Source organism: Pelophylax lessonae (genome assembly GCF_965119305.1).
Source record: "Pelophylax lessonae genome assembly, chromosome: 5".
Taxonomy (NCBI): Eukaryota; Metazoa; Chordata; class Amphibia; order Anura; family Ranidae; genus Pelophylax; species Pelophylax lessonae.
In genome coordinates, this window is record NC_138772.1 from 471,949,673 (window position 1) to 471,975,351 (window position 25,679).

Sequence of the window (25,679 nt, forward strand, 5' to 3'; positions counted from 1 at the left end):
GAGGTGACTGGGTGGAACCTGAACTCTATGAAAAGGCTACGCTGGGGCATATCCAACAGATTCAGCTGTTGCCCACCCCCCTGCCCGCTGTGATGTTTTGCCACAGCTTTATTGGCGGTTTTGACCTAGCCAACAATTGATGTTGCTTTATGGGCTATGCCCTCAAGTTAAATTCTGGGGTCAGTCTAATGTCTGTCTGGCACTGATGGTAAGGACAGGCCTCTTAGACTATGTAAGTTTATGTTTTATGGCTGGTTATGGTAGAACTGTGACTGGCATTGTCGGGTGCTCACAGTATAACCGTGACTGGCACTGTTGTTTGGTAAAGTTGTTACTTTTGCAAAGTTCAATAAAGCTGTGGCCTTGCCCTATTTCCAACTAAATCAGCTTCTGTGTCTTTTTGGGGGGCAAGGTATTGGTTTATTAACTGCTCATAAATGAGCCTATGCTTCTCAGCAGTCATAACTTTTGCCTTTGAGCACAAGTCGGATCAGTTAGGATGCTGACCTGAACTGGATATGACTTCAATGATATTCAATGGGCTGATATCGGACCAAAGTCTGATCAAAGTAGTGCAGAAACCTTTTCCAAAGTCAGACCAACACATGTCGGACCAGTTAAGAAGGCTCTCATAGGGAATCATTGAATTATACATGTCATGCGACATGTGCTCTCAAAGTCGGAGCGTATGTCGCACCAGTGAACCGGCATTGACAACTCTTTTGTCAGGTAAGGCGGATCAGATATATGAATTTCAATATGTGTGCATTAAGCTGCTTGCATGGAGTTCAGCTTTAACACGAAAAGGTTAAGATTAAAGCCCCATATACACGATAAGAAATTCGGAAGGGAAATTTCGTCCGACGACCGATCTGCCGATTTTCGGATTGTTAGTATGGTGCTTTCGACAGCCGACTCCAACTTTTCGGATGACAAAATCCTGATGTGCAGGCATTAAAATTTTTGTCCTCTGTCAACACACGTACGATTTTTGTCTCATTAGTACAGATTTCGACGGGGAAAAATCTTATGAGCAAGACTAGGCATGCTCAGAGATGAAAGAACACAAAGAAAGCAATCCAACACATGACATCACTTCTGAAGTAGAATTCTGTCGTACGGGAAAATTCGTGTGCAGTCTAGAGCACATTCCAACCAACGGACACGCACTCTGGACAAAAGACGGACGACCGGTCGGCGGAAATTCATAGCGTGTGTACGAGGCTTAAGTAAAGAAGTCATCAGATACTAACATGGTGAATCATGTTCTGAAATCTGACGAGTGTACCCAACCATAGCCTGAGCTGGTGCCTTTAGGCTGGGAAAACATGCTTTGCAGTTCATTTTGGCACTGCGATTGAGAAAGTGAAATAAAAATGGAATATAAATATATTTTTATTTTCTGGGCTCCTCTTCTACATACTACAGTGTATGCAAAACCTTCAACAGAACCTTTTGAACAAGAAATATTTCAAATAATAATGGATTATTAAAAATGATTATGGGTTTAAAAACTGCACAAATTCCAAACCTTCAACTATGCGCCTAACAAACTAAAAGCATTGCACTGTAATAATTTATTTGAAATACAATGCGCAAACATCACATGTAAGGTGCAACAATTCCCATTCCTCCACAGCCACCAATCATAGTTAATCGAGGCCCAGTGTATATACTTGCAGCTCTTAAAATGAACACAATGAGTTACTTGCTGGAAGGGTGTTTGGTTAACCCATATTTCTTCCTCACTTGTCACCAGGATGCACTCTGCTTACTCATACTCCTAGTTGGAATGTGTGGAATGCAATGAATTTCCATGCTGACGCAGTTAGTCCTAGGATCCGCCAGGTGGCGCTACTGAGCAATGATATGAATCTGCGCTCACAGTGGAAGTGATTTATCAGTTGGAACTAAAGATAAGTGACGAGAACAAAATAAATGACCACTATTTAAATGCCACTCTTGCCTTTACTGAAAACATACAAGTAATAAAATTGATGCATTGGATTATGCTAGAAAAAAAAAACAAACAAAGAAAGCAGTTCACAAATGCTGCAAAGAGATATTCAACCAATCAGAACTCATCTTTAAATTTGTAAGCAAACAGTTATCGTAACTATGATTGGTTGCTATAAGTATCTGGAATGAAGAAATAAAAAACTTTAAATGTTCCAAAAAATGCAATCTGTGATTTAGATGGTTGGGGTGTTTGTGCTGCATTGTGTCTGGGGGCAACAACTTCTTGTATCACACGCAGCAGAGGATGGAGGGGCATTTAAAGTGCTTCTAAAGGCTGCAGGATTTCTATCTTCATGCATGAAGGTAAAAAGCCCTCTGTGTACAGCATCGCTGTCAGCCCCAATACTTACCTAAGCTTCCCCCTTAATCCAGCGATTTGCATAATATCATCAGCTTTCCGAGGACTCTCCCTCCTCATTGGCTGAGACACCAGCGGGAGCCACTGTCAATCACAGCCAGTGAGCCAATGGGGAGAGGGGGGGGGCAGCCGTGGCTCCATGTCTACATAGGCACGCAGAGCAGCACCTGCTTGGGTGCCCCCATTGCAAGCTGCTTGCTCTGGGGGCACTCAACAGGAGGGAGGAGCCAGGAGTGCCAGTGGGGGACCCAAGAAGAGGAGGATCTGGGCTGCCCTGGACAAAGCCACTGCACAGAGCAGGTAAGTATAACATGTTTGTTATTTAAAAAGAAAAAATATGCCTTTAATGTCACTTTAAAGGCAGGGGAAAAAAAATGTCAATCCCCTGTAAAATTGGGGTTTTATTAAAAAAGTTGGGCTTCCATCAGAACAGGAAAAGAGGGGGAATCTTCCAATGGGGGGGGGGGGGGGGGCACAAGTTCTGGTTCCTGTCACTTTCTGTTGTAACTTGGGGACAGGAAAAGAAGGGGACACGGAAGGCTAAGAGGGGTTATAACTGATAGAGAAGGGGGGGGGGGGTGGGATTTACGCCAAGAAAGCAGTTAGTTACTTCAAGATTAATGCGGCATAAACCAGGACCAATGTTAGAAAAATAGTACATTTTATTGAATACCAATTTTTTTAAATATTTATAACTGGATGGAATTATGTCAAACAAAGTTACAAACACAACCATCACCAAAACCTTAGACAATGTTGTCTTCCCACTGACATGAATCAGACCTTACAAGTGGCCACTTGAAAAGGTGGGTTAACTAGCATGACGTAAATCCGCTAAACTGTCAGCCCACCTAAAGTATAACTTCATGGGAGAACTAAAGTATGAAGGTCAACGACTCAGGGATGAAGAGCCCAATACAACTACATTCCAGCATATGTGGGATGTCTGATGTTGGGAAGGACAGACATGTATGGGCTGTCTATAATTGGATTGCATTGCGGAAGCAAACATTCCTGCATATAAGCAACCTGAATCCAATTATATGTAATATGGCCGATGCAGGATATTTCGTTCATTGGTAGAGCAACAAATTTCAGAAGTCAGGCACCAATATGTACATAGGCAGTGCTTCTTAAGCTGCATACACACTATACAACATTTGTTGTTTGATTTCCTTTAGCTTTACCTTCAACTATGTAGTGCAAGAGCCGACTGATTGCATACAAGTTGAAAGTGTTTAGGTTTGACCTCCTATTATACGGTTTTGGTAAATCTAAAGGAAAAAATGGAAAGGGAATTGTATAGTGTGTATCCAGCTTTAAGCTAGATACACACTATACAACTTTTGTTGTTCGATTTCCTTTAGCTTTACCTTCAACTATGTAGTGCAAGAGCCTGCCTGATTGCATACAAATTGAAAATGTTTAGGATGGACCTCATATTTTATGGTTTTGGTAAATCTAATGGAAATTGTATAGCATGTATCCAGCTTTATTCATGTCATATATTCAAAGCATGCTGCTGCAGGATAATATCAATCAAACAGCACAGACCAGGCAAACAAATCCCCAATATAAAGGGAGTTAATTAAAATACATAAACATCAATCACAGTTTATCCAGCGTAGAGATACAGGTCTAGCAGCGATGAGGTTTCAAAAGTCAGTGGATAAATATCTCACATGAGAAGTCCCATCCATCCATGCTGGACAAGTGATGCTGCAGACCCTCTTGGCTGTTCATAATAGGCATAAATAAACACTCTCACCCGTCCGCCTCGTCAAGTATCCCAATACCCGATGCTCCCCCAAATCCTGCACTACTGTTCTTGACAGGTATATAAAGCTTCCGCCTTGCCATCCTCCAGGTGCCTCTGTTAGGTATGGAATATACTTTCACCATATACTACAACCAACCTTAAGGGCCGTACACACTTGACGGAAATCGGGCGAAATATCTCAGCGTTCATTACCGTTTTTAGTCGACAGTGCATAAATGTTCACGAAATTTCTCGTCCGATTTTTCTTTATTTTGGGACATTTGTTCCTAGACTTCCGGGTTGTCAGCAACTTCAGATCATGCGCGGTCTTTCGTATCCGATTTTTCACGGACGTACTGCATCCACATTAAACGAAAATCGGTCGACGGACGAAAAAAAGTTTGGTGTTTGTCCCTCCGTTTTTTTTTCGTTGAAAATGTCGGCATCGGCTGCTGAAAGTTGTGTACACACTAGCCGAAAATCGGACGATTTTACCTGGGACGGGAATTTTCGGCAGATTTTCTACTAGTGTGTACCCGCATTAGACCCAAAGGGTCACTCATCTACAGCCGCCTTCCATGTAGTGCATTCCGGCACCCAAGTCAACTGACTAGTCTCCCGTGGGTGTTTGGAGTAAGAGGGATTATAACCCTTCCTTAGTTTACAAAATGTTTGCCTTCAGTTCTATTTTATTATTATTATTACACAGAATTTATATAGCGTCGACAGTTTGCGCAGCGCTTTACTACTTTAAGTTTATTTTTCTTCGGAGGAAATGTATCATTCCTGTTATTATTACCTTTGATATAATGACACAGGCCGGCACGGCTTCCCCTTCATTTTGCCCCGCAGATTTATTTCTGCAGGTCTTGGCCTGTACACTGCATTGGCCCACCACTAAAGAAAAACATAACAGGTGGAATGTGAACAATGGCTCCAGGCCGCTCAGCCATTGCTCCTGGTTGCAGCAGGTGGAAATCAAATTCCAGACTTGCTACTTGTATTGTCTTCCCTTTCCCAGTCCCTTGTTGTCCTGACTGATCCTGCACAGCCATTGGGCATAGGCCAAGGTATGAGCAAAAAGCATGTCTGTCAGCAGTGCAGGAGGAGAGGGAGAGCAGCCAGTTCCTGACCCAACCCTGCTGCACACAATGGGCTCGGTGAATGGAAGGAACACAGGCAGTGCACAGATAGGCCGCTGTCACAGACCGGCAGGATGTGTGATCTGCAGCCCAAGATACAGGCCGTTCACACACCCTGTGAGGAGATGTTTTGCTCTGCGGGTAATTATAACAAGGAAGCGTGCATGGATCTGACCCCGGTGCCTCGGCTCCAATATTCTGCCTATCAGCTTCCGCAAGAACAGCCTGCCGCTGCACATCCCCCACCCACCCCATCCTGGCCAGCCCCTGGAAACAAATGCTCACTGATAATGCCTTCTGCTCTCTCACTCGCAAGCAATCATTTCATAGAAACACTTCTTTATTTATTAGAAAACCTGCAAGGCACTCTCAGCTGGATGTGTGCATGTCATGTCTGTCCACAGAAGTCTATGCACTAACACAGGGACTGCACGCTCACCTCCCTCAGATGTATGGGGGGCATCCTACATTGCCTGTGTGTGATGTATGGGGGGCATTGTACACGACCTGTGTGTGATGTATGGTGGGGGGCATCGTACATGGCCTGTGTGTGATGTATGGGGCATCGTACATGGCCTGTGTGTGATGTATGGGGGGCATCATACATGGCCTGTGTGAGATGTATGGGGGGCATTGTACATGACCTGTGTGTGATGTATGGGGGGCATTGTACATGACCTGTGTGTGATGTATGGTGGGGGGCATCGTACATGGCCTGTGTGTGATGTATGGGGCATCGTACATGGCCTGTGTGTGATGTATGGGGGGCATCATACATGGCCTGTGTGAGATGTATGAGGGGCATTGTACACAACCTGTGTGTGATGTATGGTGGGGGGCATCGTACATGGCCTGTGTGTGATGTATGGGGCATCGTACATGGCCTGTGTGAGATGTATGGGGGGCATTGTACACGACCTGTGTGTGATGTATGGTGGGGGGCATCGTACATGGCCTGTGTGTGATGTATGGGGCATCGTACATGGCCTGTGTGAGATGTATGGGGGGCATCGTACATGGCCTGTGTGAGATGTATGGGGGGCATCGTACATGGCCTGTGTGTGATGTATGGGGCATTGTACATGGCCTGTGTGAGATGTATGGGGGGCATCGTACATGGCCTGTGTGTGATGTATGGGGGGCATCGTACATGGCCTGTGTGAGATGTATGGGGGGGCATCGTACATGGCCTGTGTGAGATGTATGGGGGGGCATCGTACATGGCCTGTATGTGATGTATGGGGGGGCATCGTACATGGCCTGTATGTGATGTATGGGGGGGCATCGTACATGGCCTGTGTGTGATCTATGGGTGGCATCGTACATGGCCTGAGTGAGATGTAGGGGGGGGGGCATCATACATGGCCTGTGTGAGATATAGGGGGGGCATCGTACATGGCCTGTGTGAGATGTAGGGGGGGCATCGTACATGGCATGTGTGTGATGTAGGGGTGCATTGTACATGGCCTGTGTGTGACAAGTGTCTTCATACCAATTCCTGGCCTTATGCATAACCCTGTTACACATGATATCATGAACTGCCCCATGTTTTATATAGATTTCATACTCTTCTGTCAGATATTGTATAAACAAATTTATCTTAATGTCTATATTTTCTTTCTCTTTCTGTATTTACTCTATCTATCTATCTATCTATCTATCTATCTATCTATCTATCTATCTATCTATCTATCTATCTATCTATCTATCTATCTATCTATCTATCTATCTATCTATCTCCTCCCTCTATGAATCTCTGTTGTATTTTTGTATGTACTCTTTGCCTATCATGCTCTGCCGGTCGGTGTGTGTTTGGCGCTCACAGTCGGGAAGGGGTTAAACACATCCCCTCAGGGTCCCTATGTAAAAGTCAGCAGTATGCAGATCCTGAGCACATTTGCAATCAGTGGCGTTGTTTTGCAGTGTGCCTGGATGGATATGTGAAATGGGTTTAGTGTAGGGGAACCATATGGCTCTAGATTATCAGAGACAGTCTTGTTTATGAGCTGTAATTCCCCACAGAGCTCAGTGCTGTTTCAGCACTCCACTGAAACATGTGCAGGCCAGGCTGGTCCTGGACTGTGTGATCTGGACTTGTCATACACTGACAGTGACATAGAGAAGATGCAGAATAAACTGGAAGCAGCATGCTGATCTCCACAGTGTCTCCAGTCCTTGTATACAATGGGGACAAGGAGAAAAAGATGGAACAGGCAATCCTCTATAATAATACAGTGTCTGCAATATATTCTCTGCAACCATTTATCCTACAACGAAGAACGGCTTTTATTAATATCATGAATCATTTTTCATCCTGTTTGATTCTATTTACATCAAACATACTGTATTTCTTTTATTTTAACATTACTTTTACTACATAGAAATTAAAACAGCAACATGCCTTCACATTTATTCTATTCTGGGATTGATTTACTAAAGGAGTAGAGGCCGTTCATCTTACAAAGTCAGTGATAGGATTTACTTTGATATGACATCGTGTGCAAGGGAAATGTAAGAAAAATAGAATTTTTTCTAGCACATGATTGGTTGGTTGAAGTGAATACTTTATTTACCAATGTTCACTTTGCAGAATGAACAGTCTCGTCTTTAACCTATCGGCTTCATTCTATTGATGCAGAATAAAGTAAGACAAAATACCATTGGAGTGCCTTATGATGTATCCTATAGCTTATTCTTTCTAAACTAGGGTTTTATTTTATTTATTTATTACAGGTACTTATATAGCACCGTCAATTTACACAGCACTTTACATATATTGTACATTCACATTAGTCCTTGCTCTCAAGAAGCTTACAATCTAAGGCCCCTAACTCCCATTCATACATACACATACAAGGGCCAATTTAGACAGGAGCCAATTATCCTACCAAACGTGTCTTGGGGAGTGTGGGAGGAAATCGGAGAACCCAAAGAAAACCCACGCAGCCACAGGGATAACATGCAGGTTCCTCCAGAGGCTGCTAGGGGTTGCTTGAACAATTTCTGCCTCTCAGATAAGGAACCACCAACAACAATAATCTTTATAGCTGTTTGTTAAGATGGGATTCTCCCCACTCCCAACTATCCACAAGTGTAAAGAACGGTGATCATCACACTAATGTACCATTAACTATATTCTACCAGGGTTTACCTGAGACCGGAAAGTTTTTTCACGGGTTCCTCCACATTAAAAAGTTTGAGAAAGGCTGCTATAGCCAATGGCCTTCTCAATATTTGGTGAAGGAATAAAGACCCATTCATACCTATGCTTTGAGTTAACACGCAGATACTCCAATGCTCATCAACCCGCTTTCTGTGGTTCACTCTCATGTATTTTAATTCATCCTCTTTAAACTTTACACAATGCTTAATTTTCACCTTTAGGGTTGCTATTGATTGGTATTAACAGGGCTTTTTTTCAGCAGGAACGCGGTGGAACGCAGTTCCGGCACCTCCAGCACTGAATATATGCAAGGGGTGTGGGGTGTCTTGGAGGGTCTCTTGATGCTGTCTGCTTGGGGATCTATTGTCACTGGTAGGGGTCTGGTATTGTGTGAGGGTCTATTGTTGCTGCCGGTGGATCTATTGTTGCTGGGGGGGTCTTATGTTGTTGGTAGGAGTCTCCTGTTGAGGTTGAGGTCTATTTTTGGCTTATCCATTTATACTGGTTGCTGAGAGAGCCGTTGTTGGTAGCACTGGAGGGGGTCTAATGATGCTGGGGTGGACCTTTTGTTGCTGGGTGAGGTATTTTGTTTTGTGTGGGAGGTGGGTAGGGGGTGGAAACAAGGGACAGTGCTCAGAGATGGGTAGTGGGTGGAACCAAGGGACAGTGCTCAGAGGTGGGTAGGGAATGGAACCAAGGGACAGTGCTCAGAGGTGGGTAGGGAATGGAACCAAAGGACAGTGCTCAGAGGTGGGTAGGGGGTGGAACCAAGGGACAGTGCTCAGAGATGGGTAGTGGGTGGAACCAAGGGACAGTGCTCAGAGATGGGTAGGGAATGGAACCAAGGGACAGTGCTCAGAGGTGGGTAGGGAATGGAACCAAGGGACAGTGCTCAGAGGTGGGTAGGGGGTGGAACCAAGGGACAGTGCTCAGAGATGGGTAGTGGGTGGAACCAAGGGACAGTGCTCAGAGGTGGGTAGGGAATGGAACCAAGGGACAGTGCTCAGAGGTGGGTAGGGAATGGAACCAAGGGACAGTGCTCAGAGGTGGGTAGGGGGTGGAACCAAGGGACAGTGCTCAGAGATGGGTAGTGGGTGGAACCAAGGGACAGTGCTCAGAGGTGGGTAGTGGGTGGAGACAAGGGGTGACTCAGAAGGGGGGAGTTCCTGCACCTATTCTCCAAGAAAAAAAGCCCTGGGTATTAATAAAGCTGAACTCAGGACACAGAAGCTGTCATTTAAATATATTTCTCAATAGCCACAAAGGATATATATCCACTTTGTGTGCAACTGTTTCTTTGCAAACCCAGAGGTTAACTTGTAAAAGTAGCAGTGACATCATCAATGTGCTGTACATAGCCTGTGCAGAGCGGTAGGAGGGACCCAGAAAACCCCACCCACTACAGGCTGCCTGCAGAAAACGACAGGAGGGGGCGGAGACAAGACCAGTCACCTTGCCCAAGGGTAGAGAGAGCAGTATGTATGAGTTTTCGTTAAAATCCAAGTAAAGGAAAAGAAAACCAAAACATCTTCTTCTAATTCTTAAAAAATGTATTTATACTCTCATCTTTGGGGAAGGCAGCCCAATGACACTTCAAATGCCATAATGTAAAAGATAGTAATCAATGGCAACCAATCAGAAGTCAGCTTTCACTAATCAGTCCACGCTAAACAGAAGGAAGATAAGTTCTTATTGGTTGCCATGGGTTTGCACACATCATTTCTCTTTCTATAATTTATTGGATACATGCCAATTTGTTTTCGGAGGCTCTCCTGACCAGTAAATGGATATGGGTGTTGTCTTATTACCTATTATAGAATGCACGGTGATGTCAGCATGGTGCCTGCAGATTGATGGGAACAATGCAAAACATATTATCCAGCCCTTCCCTACCTGAAAACATATCCAGAAAATAGCCGAACCTTTTGCTATGCCCTCCAGCATTGCTGTTATTCCCAGTAACACAGTAAAATGATTTGTGAATTGTAAATTGGCTAATAATTTATCCATGTATTCATTTGCAATTTAATTTCATCTGAATTTTTAAAAGCAATACAAAAATCCATTCCCTTCACATCTCAGAGATCACTAAGTATAATGTGGTCTCGAATAATCGTCGGAGGAGCGAAGAAAAAAAAAAAAAAAAAAACACAAAAGCAATTCTGCTTGTCTGTGTTCAACACAAAGGACATTAAATGAAAACAACTGGCAAACAGCCAAATTCCTATAGAGGCAAAGAGATTCAAATAAATTGATTTCACGCATCATACTGACCTGGGATCAGCCAGCGCAGTTACATTATTCTCAGAGCTCTGTGTGGGGCGCAGCCCATTAAGGCTGCCGTAGACCACTTCTCCATCCCAGAACAGAAAGAGATAAATCAGATGGGGCTATGAATGGAAACGTTTGCACGAGGAAATTCAGTCTTTCCTGTAAACCCTGGGCTGATAGCTGGGACTGCAATATGTTTTTTTCTGTGTAACCAAAGTACAGACAAAGGCACACAGAATAACTCATAGTACAGCCTTTCTCAATCTTTCTACTGCACAGGAACCCATTGAAATAATTTTCAGGTCTCAGGGAACCCTTGCAAAATACAAATCATTGGTGATCAGTCGGAAAAATGCCCCTTACATTGGTGGCTAGTGGAAAGATTGCCTCATCTACAGGGGTGGTCATAATGTCACCCTTACAGACAGCCAAAAAAATCATTGAGTTCATGCAGCTGACAAATGTCAAGTGGCGTTGACCCCAGAATTATGCAGGCACCATCAAATAGAAGGTTAATTACCAACTGTTCAAGGAACCCCCAGCAATTGAGAATGGCTGCCTAGGTAGAAGGTTAGTGGAAAACTACAGGGGGCATAGTGCATGTAGCTGTAAGACAGGGTGCTCCAATGTCCCCAATGGTTGCCTAGGTGGAATGTTAGTGGAAAACTACAGGGGGCATAGTGCATGTAGCTGTAAGACAGGGTGCTCCAATGTCCCCAATGGTTGCCTAGGTGGAATGTTAGTGGAAAACTACAGGGGGCATAGAGCATGGAGCTGTAATGTCCTGTAATGTAATTGGGTGCTCCAATGTCCCCAATGGCTGACTAGGTGGAAGGTTAGCGGAAAACTACAGGGGGCATAGTGCATGTAGCTGTAAGAAAGGGTGCTCCAATGTCCCCAATGGGTGCCTAGGTGGAAGGTTAGTGGAAAACTACAGGGGGCATAGTGCATGTAGCTGTAAGAAAGGGTGCTCTAATGTCCCCAATGGGTGCCTAGGTGGAAGGTTAGTGGAAAACTACAGGGGGCATAGAGCATGTAGCTGTAAGACAGGGTGCTCCAATGTCCCCAATGGGTGCCTAGGTGGAAGGTTAGTGGAAAACTACAGGGGGCATAGTGCATGTAGCTGTAAGAAAGGGTGCTCTAATGTCCCCAATGGCTGCCTAGGTGGAAGGTTAGTGGAAAACTACAGGGGGCATAGTGCATGTAGCTGTAAGACAGGGTGCTCCAATGTCCCCAATGCGTGCCTAGGTGGAAGGTTAGTGGAAAACTACAGGGGGCATAGTGCATGTAGCTGTAAGAAAGGGTGCTCTAATGTCCCCAATGGCTGCCTAGGTGGAAGGTTAGTGGAAAACTACAGGGGGCATAGTGCATGTAGCTGTAAGACATTGTGCTCCAATGTCCCCAATGGCTGCCTAGGTGGAAGGTTAGTGGAAAACTACAGGGGGCATAGTGCATGTAGCTGTAAGAAAGGTTGCTCTAATGTCCCCAATGGCTGCCTAGGTGAAAGGTTAGTGGAAAACTACAGGGGGCATAGTGCATGTAGCTGTAAGAAAGGGTGCTCTAATGTCCCCAAGGGGTGCCTAGGTGGAAGGTTAGTGGAAAACTACAGGGGGCATAGTGCATGTAGCTGTAAGAAAGGGTGCTCTAATGTCCCCAATGGGTGCCTAGGTGGAAGGTTAGTGGAAAACTACAGGGGGCATAGTGCATGTAGCTGTAAGACAGGGTGCTCCAATGTCCCCACAGCCCCTTATTTCTCAGCTGCACCCTTACTTCACATTCTGTATAAAACAGACAACATTTTACATCAAATCCTTTTTTTAAACAGTTTGAATCACAAGTACAGACTTTCTCAACCACGATTATGTGAAGCCCAAAGGTTCCTACATAGGTTGCTAAGGGTTCCTTGTGCAGTCAGCAGTGGCAAATTGATTTCCCACCTACCATAACCACCAATGTAACTAGGCAATTTCTCCTTGACATCCAGTGTAGGGGGTTGATTCTATACTGATCACCAATGTACAGGGGCTTTTTTTTCCCCCAAAAAACACCAGTATGAGAGGGCATTTTAACATTGACTCCCAAATGTAAGAGCACACTTTTGCAATGACAACCACTTAAAGGTGAAGCTACAATTTTAACAGTCTGTGTTTCTTTTCTGCCCATTATGATTTGTCATATTTAATTCCTATTGCAGCTTAGAACAGGGGGGTGTTGTAAAAAAAAAAAAAAAAAAAAAAAAACATGTCAAGGTGTCAAATACTCTAGTTATGCTATTTTCTTTTTGCTTAAACCTAAAAGGATCTACAACTACCTGATTACAAATCTCACCTTCCCTCCTAACAGAAGAGAAACTGAAAATGTCTATGACATAGGACATAACAATTCTTCATCTAAGCTTTATTTTTGTTGGTGAACTGTACATTTTTAGGAGAAACTCATCATGAAATAAAATGACAACTAGAGATAAAATAACGAATTAATTAATATTAAACACAGATTCTACAGATTTTGGATGATGACCTAAATAAATGTTTAAAAAACAGATATATCCTCTAATTGGAAGTTTAGAGAGAGGACAGGTTGTCTATCCAGTGCTGTGTCCATTACAATCTATTTCCACTCCATTAAAGGTTAGGATTAAAAAGAGTTTTGCCGTATGGCAATGTGTAAACCATTTCCACCATCATAAAAGCAAGAATGTATATGTCATAACTCAAAAAGCGGCTGCATGCTCTGTCACATGAGCAGGGGATTATTATTTGCACCAGATGTAAACATGGATTAGCTTTCAATGAAGAAACCACCATGAGATAACCGGGAAAGTGTTACAGTCAGATAAATTATCAAAGGTTCAATAAAAAAATAAAAAAACAAATATATAATTAAATAGATGTTCCATTTTCTAAATGTTGATACAGTTTAAAATATTTCAAACTTTACTTGATATCAGCTGTTTAGCTAAATGCAATAAAATATTGCACCTATTGGTTTTCAACCACTGCAAACTTTCAAGATGTCCTTAATGGAATTGGAGGATATGGTACAATATTGCACCATTGGTTAACATATTATCTTCGATCTCTGAAATTCTGATGATTCTCTTTAAACTTGACATGGCAATTAGGAGAAGATAGAATCAGCAACAAATATGGAAATTTTGTTATGGGGCAGGAAAGTGCCGAATATAAATGCCAAGATTAAATTTAGAGCTGCATAAGTAGTGGACTGTGTTCACTAAGCCAGTTTATCTCTTTCTTTTTCTTTTTACTAGAGCAGGGATTCCCAATTTACGGCCCTCCAGTTGTTCAGGAACTACAATTCCCATCATGCCTAGTCATGTCCCTGAATGTCAGAGTTTTACAATGCCTCATGGGATGTGTAGTTCCACAACAACTGCAGGGCCTTAGTTTGGGAATCCCTGTACAAGAGTGTACCATTAAGGTACGAGTCGAAATTCGGCCGGGAATTTTCGTCCCACGACCGATCTGTCGATTTTTGGCTTGTTAGTATGATGCTTCCGACAACCGACTCCGACTTTTCGGACGAAAAAAATCTGGTGTGCAGGCTATAAAATGTTTGTCTTCCGTCAAAACATGTCCGATTTTCGAGCAGTCAGTACAGATTTCGACAGGGAAAAATCTTATGAGCAAGACTGGGCATGCTCAGTGAAGAAAGAACACAAAGAAAGCAAACCAACTCATGACATCACTTCTGAAGTAGAATTTTGTCGGGCAGGAAAATTCGTGTGCAGTCTAGGCACATTCCAACCAACAGACACCACTCTGGACAAAAGATGGACGACCGGTCGGCGGAAATTCGTTGCGTGTGTACTAGGCTTTAAAGCTGTTTCCTTTCATATATACACATCATTATGTTGTATATGGGGAAACTGTGATGGCTTGTTAATGCATTTTAGACCAAATACGATAAATACTTCACTTTCCATGGGGTGAAATTAAATCCACATGATGATTAAGATGCTTAAAATGTTATGGGTAAGAGTGGTTATCTTCATGGATTTATCATTCTATAAAGACCACTTTTTACACAGCATTTCATACATTCAACCTGGTTGCTGAATAAATATTTCATAATGGCCAAATGCATCATCTGAATGTCCATGGACAGCTTTTTAGTCCTCAGTTTTCACTAGTATCTCATTATAACCTCAGACTGAAGCCTGCCCTTTCTTATTGTGTAAGTGGGGATCTCCAGTTATCCTAATAATAATATGCTGTGTGTCTGGATTGTGCATGGATTTATATCCTGATGACAAAGTAGCCTAATGATGGATGACAGGTTAAGTACACAGAACAGTAGAGGTGTTCACTTTTACACTTGCAGGGCCATAAACAGGGCACTCTTACAGGGTGATTTACAACACAGCAATTTGTTGGAGAGATAATTTACAGCTCGTTACCATTAGTTTTTTTTTTAAATTGAACAGTGTCAATGCGGACAGTTTCTGCAGAGGTCAGCACTGCCATTAATAATTATTATCATTATAAAATGTGCTATTAATATTTTAGTTGGATGGACCAAATTGGAACCCAAATATAGGTGAAAAATGAGACACCCAATGAGGGCCAATAAACTCTGGATAAATGGCTTCACATTTCAGGGTGTATCTGTAATGTAAATGGATGCATAGTCACCCACTGTTCATAATGGAATAATTTGCATGGCTCCACACACATGTCCTCAGCTGAAGACATCTTATTTTCTGGATTTATGGTAGATAAACGTGATAAACTGTCAACACTTGTCCTAAGAAGGCAATGAGGTGTTTCACAGTATAGTAGACCATGATACACTTCATTATCAGGACCATGGACACATGATCATTGCATTTATAATATGGCACTTCCAATCCTATGGTAACAGTTTGAAGAAGGGCCTAATAATTTCCAGTATGACTATGCTCCTATAGACAATGCCAGGCTCATAAAGTTTGGTTTGTGGAGTTGGACGAGGATAAAGGATCTCAAATGACCTGACCTCACTCTTATTGAATACTTTTGAGATGAATTGGAACACCACTGGTAAACCAGGTTTTATTGTCCAATATATGTACCTGACCTCTCAAATGCTCTTTTGGCTAAATAGACACAAATGCCTAAATACACACGCCAAAATGTTATGGAAAGCCTTCCCAGAACAGTAAAATAACAAAAAACAAATAATAACAGGCACCACACAAAGAAACACCGTGAGTAAAAAAATGTGTAAGAGCCGGTTCACACTGAGGCGACACGACTTCGGGGGGCGACCTGTGAAGTTGCGTGCTCCGCAACTTCGGCGCGACTTGCAGGGACTTCACATAATGGAAGTCTATGCAAGTCGCTTCCAGGTCGCCCCAAAGTAGTACAGGACCCTTTTTCTAAGTCGGAGCGACTTTTGTCGCTCCTATTAGAACGGGTCCTGTACTACTCAATGGACCGCGACCGACCGCGACTTGTCAGGCTGACAAGTCGCGGCAGTGTGAATGGGCTCTAAATCAAGAAAAATAAAACATGAAACAATAGAACAACAGATTAAAAGAATGCCCATTTCAGAAAGGGATGTCCAACCAGCTCATACAGATCTCTTTTAGAGTACGTTGGTTCCTTTTAGCCCAGCTCATTATTACTTTAACTTTTATGCCTTTAGTGAATCATGCCTCTTGGGAAGTGCTGTTTGTGCTTCTAGCTACTAGGACCCTAGACGATGGTGGCGTAGGGCATAGATTACAGCTGAACATGCCAGAGTATGTTTTGTAGAGAGCCCAGGAACCAGGTAAGAGGGGAATCAATTACAGGCATACCCTGTTTTAAGTACACTCACTTTACATACCCTCGCGAGTACAGACACAGCCTGATCAACTTGGCATGGCACTACTCCCAGTTTTTAACATTGGCGTCTATGGGAAATCTTGGTCAGCTTAACATGGCACTGCACCCAAACCATAAGTGATAGGGATACCAAACGTAGGGAGCACTGAGAGGGGACCCATGACTACAACATATCCAATTTGTAATCTACCAGGTCATAGTCCTGGATCCCCTTAACATGCTCCCCAAGCTTGGTGTCCTTGTCACTTATGGTTTGGGAGCAGTGCCATGTCAAGCTGACCAAGATTTCCTATGGAGCTAGTGTATTTACATGCATTGAGAAGTGAAAAAAGGTATTGCTTCACTTTAAGTACATTTTCATTTTACATACATGCTCTGGTCCCATTGTGTACTTAAAAGTGGGGTATGCCTGTATAGCAGGAAGGTGAAGTTCCTCTTCAATGGTTTTGCTCTCTCACTGCACCCAAAGCCCTACTGAAGTTATGGTCTCCATATTGTTCACTGATGATGACTAACAAGTCTCAGAACACTACATGCATGCTAGGTGCCTTAAAATATATATTTTTTTCAAACTGTGTATCTTATAAACCACTCAATGATATGTTGGATACCATTGAAAAATTGTATATTCCTTCAATAAGGAAATGGTTCAACTAACAGTAATATTATAGTTTTTGGAAGAGATGCTGGAAAATAAATTCACCTACCACTTTTTTCTATCTCTCAGGGACCTGACGTCTGCACCTGCACAGCTGATGCAAGAATTATTAGAGGCTCCTACTCTGCCTTTTAGCATTTATTTGACATTATTCAACATGCAGTACATACAGTATGTCTAACTGGAAAAAACCCTGCTGGTTCCAAGAGATGTGAGACTCAAAAATGGGGGGTGCAGCGCTATGGAAGGGTAATACTGCCTCTACAGTCGCCAAGAGATAAAAGAAGCCAGTGTGTGATACAGCCCCCAGACTCCACAAAAACAGAAACAATTTTGGCAGAAGCAACTTGGCATGTATAACCAGTTTAGAAGACTACCAATATCCTTTTTTTTACAAACACGTTTTTAGAACATCTTTACTGTTATTCTTTCCTTTGAAAACAGAAAAGTGTATGTTTTTCTTACCCTTTCTATATATTCCAGTGGGTATTCTGCGTCTGCTACATATGCTCAAGCTGTCAACCCCCCCCCCCCCCCCACAATGCCCTATTTGTGTCTGCTTTCCATTCTACCTGAAATGTCAAGTGATAGACGGCTGAACTGTAATAAGTCATCCAAAAATATGTCACCGACAATCTGGAACTTTCAAAGACGACCGTAAAAACGGGAGAGAAAAAAAAAAAACTGCAAAATCTCAACATGTTGCATTGCTATGGAAATGGAGAGAAACAGCAATTCCCAAACAAATATTACTTTTTCTCAGTGGTATGAAGTAATGAGCAACACATGTGAAAAGCTGAACGGCGTGCAGTAGTTGCGGCTGCAACTAATACAAAATACAGAGTGGAGCCTGCCTTATAAAGGATTCTTGTTACAGCAATATAATGTGAAAGCCAGATGTAGACAGAGAGCCTTAATCACAGATGGGAATGTAATCACTGGAACACAAAATTCTTTTTTTTATCAATCCTAACCATATGCAAAATGTATTTCTTTTCTTTTACTAAAGAATGCAATCATTTGAGTGGGGTTTCTATCTGAATCCAAAATAGTATCTTATGAGCCATTAAATGCTCCACTAATAAGCATCTAAACAGGCCATAAAACATAGAACAACAACCACAATGCAATTTCAAAATGCAAACTTTTTTTTTATATAAAAAGATAACTTTTTTATTGATGAGGTGCATGAGATCCTTGCATTTTTGTACGGTGGAAGACAAAAGTGCACCGCTGCTGGCAGCTGGAACAACTTTTTAAAAGAGCTAAGAGATGCTGGACGATGCACCGAGTGTTACTAACGTTTAGGGCAGTTTGTACCCAGGGATGAATGCCCAGAACACAAGGAGTCCAACAGTCTATCCAAAATAAAGGAAAACAAGCTTTGCTATTATAATCATTTTTAGTTTTCCATTGGTCTATCTATATGATAGACCTGATAAGCAGCCCAACAGGAAGGATCACAACTGTCTCCCATCTGTGCTCTGTTACATTGCATTAACCTCCCTGGCGGTATGATTCTTTTGGATTTTAGGTGCTGGAAGCGGTACCACTATTTTGCATGCAATTCTTGTGAATGAGCAGCCCAAACCAACTGTATACATTATATATATATATATATATATATATATATATATATATATATATATATATATATATATATATATATATATATATATATATATATATATATATATATAATGTATACAGTTGGTTTGGGCTGCTCATTCACAAGAATTACGTATATATATATGTGTGTGTGTGTGTGTATATATATATATATATATATATATATATATATATATATGTATATATATATGTATGTATATATTTACATAAAAAGTACAGTAAAACTGCAGGAAAGGGCACTGGGGGGCAATGTAATGTGAATTTTTTTTATTTTGAATGGTATCAGTGTGTTTGGTGTGTTTTACATTTGAATTTGCCGCCTGTTCCACCCCCCTGCGAACGTCACGTCGCCGGAGACGGAAGCCGGGGCTCGCAGAAGATCGGGAGGAAGCTCCGCCGCCGCATACCGCCCGCATTCTTCGCTGGATCCCGGAGAAAAGGTAAGTAAAACCTCTACCAGGATCCAGCGATCTTCCTAAGATTTTGGCTCTAAAATCGAACCCCCGAGTCACGCTCGGGAATACCGCTAGGAAGGTTAAAAGGGTACGTAAACCCTAAATATATTTTCATGGCTGTTCAGTTGGCCATTGGAATGCCTATCTGACAGAATAGATAGGCAGCCCCCATGGACAACTAAAGGTTTGCTCATCAGGTCTGTCATGGTAGGCTGACAACAGTGCTGCTAATTGAGGGGCAGTGGCGTAGCGCTGTCGATCTGCAACAGGAAGTGCTGTCACTGGTAGGATCTCCACATAAGAAACTTTTTCCAATATACAGTATATATTAAGGCATAATGCCGAACATACTGAAAAATAGAAAACGAGTTTACATACTCTTTAAATATCAGACTACCATAAAACAGGTCAAATTTAGTGATAACAAAAATTCCTAATTTTATTTCACAAAGGATTTTTTGAATTTTTCCAGCTAAGTAGAATGAACTTGCACGCAAACTGTGAAGTACAGAGAGCAACGTGGTAATGGAAAAAATGTAAGGTACATTTCCCATTATCCTTGGGATACATAATCAAAAATTCTTAAATATAAAGCAATATCTGTTTTATTCTATGGGGCAGTCACATCATCGCTGTCTCATCAACATCACTGTTGGCTACTCTGAAGCCAAACTTCATATGCAGCAAGGAAGCTTGTTGGCAGATCATTTTTACATTACTTTTATTTTTCAGAGTGTAACTGAATGCAAACAATATGAGCTTATGAATCAGCCACATAAGAAATCAATTGCCATTATCCATTACGGAATTCCTTCATGGCCTAAACATATTTCCCATGGCTTGCTGCCACCATTTGGTATTCATTTATCCCAATGCGATGTGTCTTCTATCAAATTAACACTTTGGTACAAACAACAATGCAGTTTTACTAAGGCCCCTTTCCAAAATGTAAACTGTAACACTAATAGGCTTTGGAAGAACGGGAAAGAAAATATGGATATTTTTTCTAGTCGTTTTTAACAATGAACTCCGGGAATATCAAAAACTATCCTTGCAGCGGGGCTTCTTCCTTAAAATTCCTCATTTCTTAAATGCTAATTTTTGCCTAAAAGCACTTTTACTGACTTTATTCTTTTATTTCCCTAGCAGACATGGCTCTCCTCTTCCCTCCAATGCTCCAGCTATTGGGCAGCCTCCAGCATCCTCACTTACAATGCAGGACTGCTGATCCTTCATTGTACATGATGATGTAACAGCTGTAACCACCACAGAGAAGAGGCTGCAGGGGCTTAGTCACATGGAGGAAAAGAGCTTGTGGGAGCAGGGAATAAGGTAAGGGAGCTTGTGGGAGCAGGGAATAAGGTAAGAGAGCTTGTGGGAGCAGGGGATAAGGTAAGGGAGCTTGTGGGAGCAGGGGATAAGGTAAGGGAGCTTGTGGGAGCAGGGGATAAGGTAAGGGAGCTTGTGGGAGCAGGGGATAAGGTAAGGGAGCTTGTGGGAGCAGGGGATAAGTTAAGGGAGCTTGTGGGAGCAGGGGATAAGGTAAGGGAGCTTGTGGGAGCAGGGGATAAGGTAAGGGAGCTTGTGGGAGCAGGGGATAAGTTAAGGGAGCTTGTGGGAGCAGGGGATAAGTTAAGGGAGCTTGTGGGAGCAGGGGATAAGGTAAGGGAGCTTGTGGGAGCAGGGGATAAGGTAAGGGAGCTTGTGGGAGCAGGGGATAAGGTAAGGGAGCTTGTGGGAGCAGGGGATAAATTAAGGGAGCTTGTGGGAGCAGGGGATAAGGTAAGGGAGCTTGTGGGAGCAGGGGATAAGTTAAGGGAGCTTGTGGGAGCAGGGGATAAGTTAAGGGAGCTTGTGGGAGCAGGGGATAAGGTAAGGGAGCTTGTGGGAGCAGGGGATAAGGTAAGGGAGCTTGTGGGAGCAGGGGATAAGGTAAGGGAGCTTGTGGGAGCAGGGATAAGGTAAGGGAGCTTGTGGGAGCAAGGGATAAGGTAAGGGAGCTTGTGGGAGCAGGGGATAAGGTAAGGGAGCAAGGGATAAGGTAAGGGAGCTTGTGGGAGCAGGGGATAAGGTAAGGGAGCTTGTGGGAGCAGGGGATAAGGTAAGGGAGCTTGTGGGAGCAGGGGATAAGGTAAGGGAGTAAGGGATAAGGTAAGGGAGCTTGTGGGAGCAGGCAATAAAGTAAGGGAGCTTGTGGAAGCAAGGGATAAGGTAAGGGAGCTTGTGGAAGCAGGGGATAAGATAAGGGAGCTTGTGGGAGCAGGGATAAGGTAAGGGAGCTTGTGGAAGCAGGGGATAAGATAAGGGAGCTTGTGGGAGCAGGGATAAGGTAAGGGAGCTTGTGGAAGCAGGGGATAAGGTAAGGGAGCTTGTGGGAGCAGGGGATAAGGTAAGGGAGTAAGGGATAAGGTAAGGGAGCTTGTGGGAGCAAGGGATAAGGTAAGGGAGCTTGTGGAAGCAGGGGATAAGGTAAGGGAGCTTGTGGGAGCAGGGGATAAGGTAAGTAAAATAGATTTTTCAATGGTGCCCGAGGTAAAAACAAAGCAATTAACCCTTACAGCATAGGGGCAGCCCTAATGCAAGGGTATTTCTTTTTCACGAGTGCAGCTTCAACAAATATAGGTTATGTATATTGGAATTCTATGCCTGGAAAATATTGTAAGGAGTTTTATGCCTGGATGTGGAAATAAATAAGCAGAGCAACCAACTGGTTTCCACAGTTAGGTCAAGAAAACAACTTTTTTCTTTTTAAAAGCATATAAAAAACAATTACTAAAACCTCACTTAAATTGTAAATGCTGATGTAATTTCAAAGTTGATTTTCAATATTTTTAATACTTCCATTAAGGTTCTTGTGCAGACACTTTGTGGTTGATTTACTAAAGGCAAAAGTTGCACACTTTTTTTGCCTTTAGTAAATTAAACCCATTCTGTTATAGAGTGACAGCATTTTGTCTCCTGATAATGCCCCTGTGTTGTACTTGTCACCCTATCACAAGGGCTTCCAAAGGCCCTACTGAAACATATTGTGCAGACATGGTGCACTGTTGTCACCATAAGGAAAAGCATCCTGAGAAATGCCATGTAGTCATCCCTGGAGTGAATGTAAACAGAAAAAAAATAAAAATGCTGCAGAAGAACATCAGTACTGAAACGCAATCAAAGAAGGAAAAAACGGAAAAACAAGTTTATAAAAAATGGCTATTGTTTATAATACTCAATTAGAGTTTACTTTTACTTTTCCGCTTTTCTGTTCACCGACTAATAGAAAAACAAATTCAGCTTCACATGCTTTAAACACAGACCCTTGCAGAAATGGCACCCTGGTAGAAGAGAAACTTTTTTACATTATAGATCAGCCTTTCTCAACCTTTTCAACACAGAGGAACCCTTAAAAAAAAAAATTCTGGTCTTGGGGAACCCCTGCTGAAAATTAAAAATCTACAACTCATGACACATTAGTGTGACAGTCATTGGGAAGAACGCTCCTTACTCTTGTCGTCATTGGGAAGAATTACCCCCTTACAGATAGCTAAAAGGAACAATGGTGTCATTGGGAACTTAATCTGAGAGGCAGAAATTGCCCATTTCTCATGGAACCCCTAGCAACCTCAGGAGGAACCCTAGTTGAGAAACCCTGTTATCGATTATATTTATACTTCCCAACCATCCCGAATTCCACAGGACTGTCCCAGGGTCTTAACAAAATGCGGAAGCATGGCTTAGTCATTGAGCCTAGTACTTGAACAAGCTCCTGCACATGACTCCACTAAATTTTGACCTGTGTTTAGATGAATCAAAAATTATCTGCAATGTATCCCTATGGGCAGCTAGATATAAATTGCATCCATATACATACAGGTCTGCTCAGGCTCATTGGGAAGAAACGTAATAAGTTTGCATCCAAGTCCGCTTTTAGTGACCTGGCCGGATACAGGGTAGAGCATGTCCATTTACATTCAGCAGCCCAAAAGGAGCTATATGGGTCCATATTTCCCTCCATAACAAGATGTCTTCCAAAAAGGGAATAGACACAGATATCATATATTTGAGGTCCATTTCCGTTCTGCTTCGACTCAGCAGGAGATCAGCCCAGTATCCCTTGCTGAGGCAGAACAAAGGTCACCCACAAATTACTGCAAACTGAAAATTGTAAGAAAAAATGGTTACATTGTGAGTGTACTTCCCAATAACAAAATTATAACATCTTCCCATCAATCTGGATACTATGTAAATTTACGGGTGAATTTAAGCTAATAAATGCAGTTTGGAAGACAAATGCTATTCTCTTGGCAGGACAACGTGCGTACAGTTAGGCAATATACATCTGTACATGTTTGCATATGCATGTCAGTTTCTATCTATAGGCTTTTAAGTATAATTATCCCCACTAGTGTGTGTGCTATGAGATATGACTGTCAGTTTAGTAAAACATGATAGCAATAATCCCCTTGGTATACCTACAACAAGCAAACACTACAATATGGTATCTAAGATCGCAGCTGTGACATCGGCCTGTGTGAGTTCTAGATCGCAGCAAAGTTTAGCAGGGAACATTGAATATCATATTTTATATTTATATGACACTCCTGGTGGTGCGGGTCATATGGTAATAATAACAAACAGAAAGTTGCACTCACACGCTCCCATAAATGCATCGACACACATAAAAGCACAATAGATCAGCCAGCTGTATGGCAGCCTCTTGAGAAGAGGGTCCAGGTGTAGTCAATGAACTGCAGGTGGCTTTCACCCATAAGTCTCTGATTAATGTCACCTCTGCTCTGTAAATGCTGGGATTTTATGCTCTCAAAATAAACATTCCATGGAAAACATGATGATTTAATATGTGCGCTATACTCTGTTGGTGTGTTATGTTTTATTCTTCCTGTATATTAAATTAACAACATATTACTTTAACAACTGTATATTCTTAATAAACACTGGAGCTAATAAACTATCTAATGGTGAACACCAGAGGTGTGACTAAACGTCTAAGAGCCTGGATTAAACTGAAGGCCACACGTATCCCAGAAAAAAACCTTTTCCCATTCAGTCTTTGGGGTGGATTTACTAAAGGAGTAGAGGCTGTCCACTTACGATGGCCATACGTGGCTTGAATGTAGCTGATTCTTGCTGAATGGGCTTAAATTTGGAGGCATGGATGACCTTGTCTGCACCATTCCACACGACAAACACAGTCCAACAAAGAAAACATGCCCTGGGAGACTGGGAACCGCTGCTCTGGCCCAAATGCCTTTGAAATGTAGAAATATTCCTCTAATATAATGAAGCTGGCTACTTGGTAACATCCATTGTATCAATTATTTTGGATAAAAATGAAGGCATGCCTGGTGTCCAGAGAAATGGGACTTTTAAAATCAAGTTCATTTTAAAAATGATCAACATGTACATTAATCCAAGGCGTTTCGGCGGAACAGACTCCCCCCTTCTTCAGGGCTGATGCTGCATTCTACTTTGGCATTTGTTGTATAGGCAAGATTGCTGCCTATACAACAAAAGCCAGCATCCTGCCATTCAGGAACCTTGATGACCGATCCAGTCAGTCCAGCACGGTCTCCAACACAAGCTAGATACTCTCCAACCCCCGCCAACTGGCTGCATGGCAGGATACAACAGTAAATTCTGGGCTGTACAATGACTGTATCACATCAGATGGAGTCGCTGTTCGGGTATTCTGACAACTGCAGAAGCGGTGACATAGACCCCGTTCAGACAGGGGCGACACGACTTGGTGGGGTGACCTGTGAAGTGGGGTGACCTCGGCGCGACTTGCACGGACTTCATATCATTGAAGTCAATGCAAGTCACCTCCAGGTCGCCCCAAAGTAGTACAGGACCCTTTTTCTAAGTCGGAGCGACTTGTGTCGCTCCTATTAGAATGGGTCCTGTACTATTCAATGGCGAGCGACCCACCACGACTTGTCAGGCGACCAAGTCGCCTGACAAGTCGCGCAAGTGTGAATGGGGTCTTAGAATACAATATCTGTCTGAATGAGAGAAATCTTACCAGGCATGGCTAGCTTTCACAAAACTAATGATAGCAAATTAAGATAATTAGCATGCAATGGGAAAAAAACCCCCAGAATTTTTGGCTACCATCTTTGGTCAATTGAAGTGAACACAGCCTCCTCCTATATACTAATCTCGTTGAACATTCACTAAGCGAACAGTCTCTATTCATTTGGTAAATGCATTTTTAATGAAATCCAGTAAATAAGTAATATTTTTCAGTCCTAAAAAGAACCCTGTGTAAATAGCAGAAAAGAAAAGAAAAAAACGGATGTGAAGAAAGGAGAAATACTGTGTTTTTTACATAAAACATCCATTCATTTTATCCTAAATGGCTCGCCAAACACTGCTAGCACTAAGA

The 25,679-nt window shown here is 42.5% G+C and overlaps 1 protein-coding gene across 2 annotated transcripts in view; it reads right to left on the reverse strand.

The window, feature by feature from the left end:
* RUNX1T1 (RUNX1 partner transcriptional co-repressor 1) overlaps positions 1 to 25,679 on the reverse strand; it is a 213,184-nt gene that overhangs the window by 149,945 nt on the left and 37,560 nt on the right. Inside the window, exon 1 of one of the 2 annotated variants that reach the window (XM_082258321.1) lies at positions 10,716 to 10,815. The exons of the other annotated variant lie outside the window; for it this stretch is intronic. The gene's annotated coding sequence lies outside the window, so the exon portion shown is untranslated. Of the gene's footprint in view, positions 1 to 10,715; positions 10,816 to 25,679 lie in introns of those variants that run through there. 2 annotated transcript variants of the gene reach the window in all.